The 8,927-nt window shown below is 37.1% G+C and overlaps 1 protein-coding gene across 5 annotated transcripts in view; it reads left to right on the forward strand.

The window, feature by feature from the left end:
* Positions 1-8,927, forward strand: part of Eda (ectodysplasin A) — a 465,104-nt gene that overhangs the window by 127,968 nt on the left and 328,209 nt on the right. The gene's annotated exons all lie outside the window — the stretch shown is intronic.

The following is an 8,927-nucleotide window of genomic DNA, read 5'->3' on the forward strand; positions in this document are numbered from 1 at the left end:
TATATATTTGCCTGAGGACATGTAGCTCATGGAAGAGTTCTTGAAAAGCATGGATGAAGCCCTGAATTTCATCCCAAGCACCAAAATTTCCTCAAACTATGCTGTTCTTTCAAACTACTCTCTCTTAAACTCTCTGCCTGCTTTCTTGTTATATTTACTTTTTTCTTTCTTTATTAGAAAAAAATTATTAAAAACCATTGCAGGGAAAAGAGCCCTAATCCTTACCATTACAATAGACAGCTTTTGGCTTAGGGTTATACATTCTCTTCTTTATGTGCATATAGAACTTTCTTCATCATTTTTATCATGAAGTACATAGTATATGGATAGGTTTGTTTCTTTGTCTGCCAGTGTCACTTCAAGATGGGCTCCATGATTAAATTCCAGACAGATGAATGGTATATATTTTAAACTTGTACTTTGGATTTTTCTATTTAACAGATAAAGCATTTTCAGTTTTTAAATTCTTTATAATATTTTTTTAAAAATTGTACTGCTGGGGGATTAAACCCAGGGTGGAGCTCTACCATTAGACTTACAATTTTTTTTGTTTTTTAGTTTTGAGACATGAGCTCATTAGGTTGTCCAGGTGAAATTCAAGCTTGCAATCTCTTGCCACACCCTCCCTGAGAGCTGACATTACAGGTGTATCCAGCTTCACAAAGTAATTTATTATTTTCTGGAGTTTAACAAATCTTTATTGGTGATTAGATGTTAAGAATTTGTAACAATATAAAATCGAACTTTCAGCAAAAATTAGGTTCAAGTATTTTTGTAGTTTTTTTCTTATTTATTTATTGGCACCATTGTTTTCACAGTGATTATATTTCTATGTGGCACAGAAGTCAGTTTTGAATATTCTCTTGCTGTGTCTTAACTAGCCCATAGGGTATAACATTGGTTTGCAAGAATTCATCCCATTCATTTCTATTGAAAATTTGTACTTTAGTATAAAAGTAGTTAGCTGTGTGTGTCAGTAACTACACCTGTGGGATTAGGAAGCAATCTTCCTGTTTTCAGCCTGGTAGAAAGGTGTAAAACTAGACTTCTACCCACATAATCCTCTCACAGGTTTTGTGTATGTTTACCTGAGCACCACAGGTGGGTAAAATATACCCATACCACTCTTCTATTATGTAAACATGTATTTTATCATAATGGAATGTGAGTGTGACTCATAATAGCTGCACCTGGGGAAAGGAAACCCCATCTGTGCATTCACCTACTTGTCAGATGAATGGCAAGGTGTGTACAGGAGTTGCAAAGTGACAAAAGGTGAGTTTTATCCATGAAATGCTCAGTGCTCGATTTCTGTGCATTTAGGATTTGTTTTTAAAAAAGTTTTCATTTGATTTTTCTGGTAGAAGTAGCCCAGTTCAGTACAGTGGCACATGAAAAACCAGATTTGCAAGTTTTGGAGGAGGTTGAAAGTGAATCATCAGATCACTCATCCATGGATGATGAAAATAAGAATGACTTTGATGTTGGCCATGTGAGCCAAAGTTACTGTGACAGAGAAATGGAGCAAGAATCGATCAGTACAGACACAGGGAATGGCGACTTCCTTGATTCAGATGATGAAGAAAACAGCAATGTGAGTACATATGTGACTAGTTGAAATGGTACAAAATGGTCATGCAGCCAAAGGGAACAATCCAGTGTTAGAACTCAGTCTGAAAATATAGTGAGGATCTTGGCAGGGGTGAAGCCTTTTGAATGGAATGCCAGCCCTTCCACTCAATGTTGGAAACTGTAACAGACAAAATGCTATAAGATGTTGTCAAGGGGCCAGGGAGATAGCTCAGTAGAATAACGCTTGCCTGGCAAGTGCAGGGTCCTGAGTTCAATCCCCAATACCACAAAAAAAAAAGTCATATGCACAGATGTTGAAATACAAGTAAAACATCCTGTATACAACAATAGCCATAACTCAAAAAAATTATTTATGATGACACTTCACTAGCCTGAACTGAAATCTTCCATAGGTCTGCTGCACTTAGCAGGACTTTCTCATGGCAAGCACAAGAATACAAAAGACTTATAGAAAATCAATAGGTGTGGTTGTGAGGTTTATAGAATAACACACTGGGGAGATTTGGTTTCCTTCAAAATTACCTAGATTTTGATGATAAAACTCATCAAGAAAGAAGAATTGATAATCTGGTTGCTATCTGTTTATTGAGAGATTCATGGGTAATTATCAAACAATTTACATACTATCTAAATAACATCTTGCAGCATTTCATGGTCACTGTAGCTTCAGGCAGTACATGCAAAAAACACTTTCAAAATAAATGTAACTTTTTTTTTTGGGGGGGGCGATACTAGGGATTGAACTCATGACCTTGAACTTGCCAGGCAAGCACTTATTCTACTGAGCTATCTCCCCAGCCCTAAATGTAACAATTTATGGCCTTGTAGATACAAAGACCTGTTATACTTGCAATTCAGAAATTTATCCTGGAACTCAACCACCAGGTCCTTATTTGCATATTAATAAAACAAATGATGTTAAGAGTAGACACCTTGGGACCGGGGAGATGGCTCAGTGGAATAAGTGCTTGCCAGGCAAGCACAGGGGCCTGAGTTCGATGCCCGGTTCAACAAAAAAAAAAAAAAAAAAAAAAAAAAAAAAAAGAGTAGACACCTTGCTCCCATCTCCCAAACTAATTGGAATGTGACATTCAACAGTTGGTTTCCAATTGATATTACATGTACTAACAGTACAAGTCAAACAGTGTAGGAACTATATGGAAGAACAAAGCAAAAATTATAAATGGAATGTTGCAATTTTAAAACAGAATTATATAGTACAATCTTTGCATTTCAGAAATATATAAAATTGACCTCATACTGGTACTGCTGGTACCAGTGCACCAACAATGCACCATATTTGAAGTATTGATAGGCAAACCGTGACAGAATGGAAGCTTTGGATAGAAATGTTCTACAACAAAAACAAAGTCAAAAGTAGATGATGATAGGGCTGGCCAAATAACTCAGTGGGTTAAAGTGCCTGTAAGCAGGTACAGGGGTCAGGGGTTCGATCCTCAGGCCTGCTATGCTGGCCCCATCCCCAGGGTGCGCTGAGACAGCAAGTGAGACTGGGTGTGATGGTGCATGCCTGTAATCCCAGCTTGTGGGAGGCTGTAAACAGGCAGATCACTATGAGTTCGATCTAGTAGTGAGACTCTGAGTACCCTGTAGATACTTCCGTAGAAGACAAAAAAAAAAAAAAGTAGATGATGATGAGTTATGTAGCAACTATGATGTCAATCAAAACAGAAAGCATTAAAAAAGACCAAAGCATTGGACAATGGTTATGTTTTACTTGATTCTAAATATGTGTGGCATAAATAGATAGTTTACAAAAAATAAGAAGTGCAAAATACCATGGAGAAATCTTAGCTGATTGAAACTGGAACTCATAAAACATCATTTACAGAAGAAGAAAAGCAAAATGCTTCTGAACCGGAAACTACATTTAAAAAGTGTGGTACCAACTGGTGAAATGACAGGTGATCAGGCAAGTCCAGCATCACAAAGATTTATTATAACAACATAAAGTGCTGGGGAGATAGCTCAGCAGCATAAGTGCCTGTGTGGCAAGCGCAAGGCCCCAAGTTCGATCCCTGGTACCCAAAACCAAACCGAAGCACAACATAAGAAAAAAAAGATGTGTTCTGTGCCTTATAAAAATTATGTGAAGGCAAAACATATGTGCTATCAGTATGATACTTGTGTATGAAACCTAGTTTTCATGTATGAAGACTGTCTTGTGTGTGACAATTGAAGCAAAGATTATTTCTGTGGTAGACTTGTTTGCATTTACATTTCTGATGTTATTTTTTAGGTTTGTAAGCAATAGCTGATGTGAAATGTTAATGTCTGTTCTAAGTGCTGATTACATATTTGATACTTTATTTTATTGACATCTTATTTTCCTGCTAAGTGCACATTATACGCAGATCCTGACAAAATAGGAAGACGAGAGTTGACAAAAATGGCCTTTCACATAGGAAGGGAAAGTTAAGCACATGTCCTGTTACTGTAAATGAGATTCTTGCATGGAACATGCAGTCATTATATGTGAAACTATCTTGGGTGTGACAACTTAAGCAAAGATTATTTTTTGTTGTAGAATTTGATTGGTATTTTCATAGTACTTCATAGAGGAATTTATTTCAGAAACTGTCTTTTAGGTTTTATATGCAGGTAGGCTGCTGATGTGAAAATGAGCAATACATATTAGGGTTATTTATTTATTTATTTATTGTCTTTTAGGGAAGGGTCTACAGGGTGTTCAGGGTCTCACTAGTAGATTGGACTCATAGTGATCTGCCTGTTTAGAGCCTCCCAAGAGCTGGGATTACAGGCGCGTGCCACCATGCCCAGTCTCAATTTCCGTCAACTGCCATCTCACTGGAAATTTCTCCCATTGTTAATGAATAAAAATTACATTTTAAAAAGTTTGCTTTGTTTCAAAACATGGAAGTGACTTTGGATTTGCTATTGATTGGACTTAAATCCTGCCTCAAATCTTTTGTGATTTCCAATTGCACCAAATTCAGTAGGCAGATTCTACTGGCCTTTAACAAAATGAGCTCTGCCTGTTTCATCAGCTTTATTCTTCACTCTTCCTTTACATATTTCAGATAAAATGGCTTGCTGCTCCTTGAATTTCATGTTTAATAGCATCTAACATGTGACATCTCATGCTCATTTAGTATAGTACAGTTATTGAGAATATGGACTGGGGGCCAACCAGATAGCTCAGCAGATTAAAGTAGTTGCTTAAGGAAAAGGCAGGGACCAGGGTTCGATCCCCCCATGTGCTGTGCGGGCCATGTCCCCAGGGCATGCTGAGCTGGTGGTTGAGACTGGGCCCTTAATCCCAGCACTTAAGAGGCTGAAAACAGGAGGATCACTGTGAGCCCGATCTGTGTAGTGAGACCCTGTAGACCCTGTCCTAAATACAAAACAAAAAAAAAATTTTTAAAAAGAGCATGGACTGCTGTTGAACACACCAAGTTTAAATATGTTTTTATTTCTTATTGTAGTTTTGGGCAGTTTACTCCATATTTCAGTTTCCTATGTATGAAATAGGGATAACAGCAACCCACCTTAGGTGTTTTGAGGATGTTTATATGTAAAGCACATAAACAGCACCTGAATGGTAAATGTTTTAAGTTTGTTTGCTTGTTTGTTATTGTTATTATCATCTCTATCCTCCTACAATATCAGGTCTATGAGGGCAGGGATTTTTATGCTTTGGTTATTGCTCTATCTCCAGTGCCTGGCACATAATAAATGCTCTGAAGATACATGTGGAGTAAATGAATGTAGTTTCCTCAGCCGAAGTTGTCTACCATTGCTGGTCCTTCTCCCTGTTCTCTGAAGAACCTGTCTAACCTACATTGCTCCTCATGAATGATTCCAGGGAACACTGTGATTTTTCTGATCCTTCTTCCGAAACTAATTTTAAAGCTCTCATTTCTTTAAACTCCTATAATATCTTATTTGTTTTTCTTACATCCCTTGTATTTCTTTACCTTTTATCTTAGTCATTTGTATCTAATCTTGCTTAGTAAATAGGATCTGAAAACATGAAGCATGTCTCACTCATTGTGTCCCTTGTGGTTCTAGTGTAATGTCCTGAACATGGGAGATCCTCAATGCTTATTAAATCAAATTTATTCTTTTTTTATACATTTAGTTTTATATGAATATTAAGATGTCTAAGTCATGTCTCTCACATATTATGTCTGTAGTCTGTCTGTCTGTCTATCTATCTATCTATCTGTCGATCAATCTATCTTTTTTGTACCAAGAATCAAACTCAGGACCTTGAACTTGCCAGATAAGTGCTTAAGTGACTTTGCTATCTCCCCAGCCCCATATTTCTTAGGTATTCTAAATGTTTGAGTTTAGAAAGACTACTTTTTTTCATTTTTATTTATTTTTTTTTAATTTTTTTAATCTTTATTTATGTGTGTGTGTGTGTGTGTGTGTGTGTGTGTGTGTGTGTGTCCAGCTCAGCCCACCAGAGGGCGCGGCTGGCTGGCATGTGGTGCTGGGGGATTGAACCATGGTCCCTTTGCTTTGCTAAGCTTGTTCAAATAGGTGCTTTAGACCACTGAGCCATCTCACCAGCCCCATTTTTTTCATTTTTTGATCCTCTTGTTTTCAGCCTCCCTAGCACTGGGATTGCAGGCATGCACCACCACACCTGCACTCATTGGCCACCTTAGTGAGCCCCAATGGGGGAGCCAGCATGGCATGTGGAACTAGGAATTGAACTCTGGTGCCTGCGCTTATTGAGGCAGGCACTTAGTCCACTGAGCTATCTTGCCAGCCCTAGAAAGACTACATTTTATTTGCAGTGGGGGCCGGGGATATGGCTCAGTGGAGTAAGTGCTTCCCTGGCAAGTGCAAGGACCTGAGCTCAATTCCCAGTTGTGCCAAAACCCCTCCCCCCAAAAAAAACACCCTTTTTATTTGCAATCGTAGAAGTAAATTTGTCTTATCTGAACTTTGTTTCAGGGGCTGGGGAGATAGCTCAGTAGAATAAGAGCTTGCCTGGCAAACACAGGGCCTGAGTTCAATCTCTGGTTCTGCCTAAATAAATAAATAAATAAATAAATAAATAAATAAATATTTTACCCAAATTTTGTTTCAACTGGTTGAATTTTTTTTTTTTTCCGGAACTGGGGATTGAACTCAGGCCCCTGCGTTTGCCAGGTAAGCGCTTATTCTACTAACCTATCTCCCCAGCCTCACTGAAAACTTTTTACAAGATCATTAAATTTTTCTGAGCATATGATTCTAAGGGGAAGACTTATCAAAAATGGTAATATACAGCTGGAATTCAGTGGTCTAATAAACTTTCATCTAAAAGCTGGATGGAGAGCAAAAGAATAGCTATGGCACAAAACCTATACTTAATCACATGTACTTTATAGGGTCAACTTCTCAAATCTTATTTTATTTATTCATCATTATACTTAAATCATAATTATCTGATTTCCTAGTCAGTAGCTGTGGAGAGGCTATTTAGAAATGTCGGAAAGGCTTACAGAAGATAGTAGGAGGAAGGGACAGCTAACTAAGGAACAAAGCTGAAAAAAAGAAAAAGAGGCCATGGACTCACAACTTTGTGGGACGAATAGCCCTCTATTGCTTACTTAGATCTTAAGGGCATCAATGTGTTGAAACAGCGCAGTACTGTAATTGATGTTCGTAATAATGACCTGATTTCATCAAAAAGCTATTAAATTGTGAACATCTACCATATTTTACTGATGAAGATAAGCAATGATTATTAAGTTCAGAGATTCCCATTCAGGAGATTAAATTACTAATCCTTTACTAGCTTGACAATTTGACCAACTCATTCCTGAGTTATGATAAATGTTTTCCTGAATTCAATATATGTCTTTCTGTTCCAGTCCCTCTAACTAGAATTGAAATGCAATGGTGAGACAGCATGAGGCAGTACATCCATAAAAATGAATTGTTCATTTATACTACATTTATAAACGTAGGAAATATTATTATAGAATAGCTGTTGACTGATTGAAATACTGTATGCTCAATCATGTTAGTGTTTATTTGATAAGGAATGCCATTTGTTTAGTTTTATTCATTTGTTCAGTGACCATGGCCTGGAATTTTATTAGATTCAGTATAACTGTCTATCTCTGCCCACCAGAGGTCTGAGAGAGTCTTAAAGCTTGAGGAGGGTGGATAAGAAGCTGCAGCTAAAAAGCTTTAGGACTGAAGATCAAAAGATAATTTTTGAAGGCTTTCAACTTTTAAAAATCTTTGTTTTGCTGTATTTCATTTATGTATGCCACAACACAAAGCCACTAATGCCGTGGCAGCATTCATTACCTGTTTAACTTGCTTTTGTCTCAATCATGGTCTCAGATGGCCCCGGGGGCAGGGCAGGCACAGCAGGCCGGATCGAACCATGGGCCCCTGCGTCTTCCTGGGCAGAAGCTTTAATCTGCGGAGCTATCTGGCTGGCCCTTAACTTGATTTTGAAAACCTGCATCTTCCTACAAGTCTTTTTTAGTGACTCCCCAGGGAGAGAGAACCAAGAAAATTTCATGAAATGAAACCATTTCCCACATTGTGTTTCTGAATAATGGAGAAGACTAAAATTTAATTAGAAAGTACAGCAGCCCCTGTATTTGAAAGAAATTATTCCACGAATATTTTTGTTCTCCCTTGGAGCTGGTTAGCAAGTATCTTTTTATGTAGTAGCAAGATTATAACAAATGATTTAATGGGAACATATATTCAGCTGTATTTTATTTTATTAGCTGATATTATCTAGGTCCTTATGGTATAGAAACTAGTACAATAAATTTTTGAATGAGTAGATTTAGGTGCTAGATAATTTGCAAAAGTCATTTCAAAATTTAGATGATGACCTCTGAATCCAGTATCTCAGGACGTTTTGTCACATTGTACAATTCACAATGCAGTGAATTTTTTTTAGGGCATGCAGTACTAAGAATTGGTCCTATGGTTGTGCATGTTTACCATTGAGCTACATTCCCATATCCATGGAAATATATTTTTAGAATTTAGACCTTATGTGAAATAGTTTTTTTTTATACACAAAATCTTTTATTCTGAATTATAGAAAAACAAAACTCCAAACAAGTACTGCTTATGAAATCTGTTGTATTTTTGTTTGTTTGTTTTTGTGGTACCGAGGATTGAACTCAAGACCTTGTGCTCGCCAAGCAAGTGCTTATTCTACTGAGCTATCTCCCTGGCCCTACTGTTGTATTTTTAAATGATGTGACTATACATGATAAGCTTTTATTTTTTATTTTTTTATTTTTTTATTTTCAAAGTTTTATTCATAAACAGATAGCAATGAGACAGTTTCAAATCAAATCGGAAGTACAGTT

The sequence above is a fragment of the Octodon degus genome, unplaced genomic scaffold (genome assembly GCF_000260255.1).
Source record: "Octodon degus isolate 3935 unplaced genomic scaffold, OctDeg1.0 scaffold00201, whole genome shotgun sequence".
Taxonomy (NCBI): Eukaryota; Metazoa; Chordata; class Mammalia; order Rodentia; family Octodontidae; genus Octodon; species Octodon degus.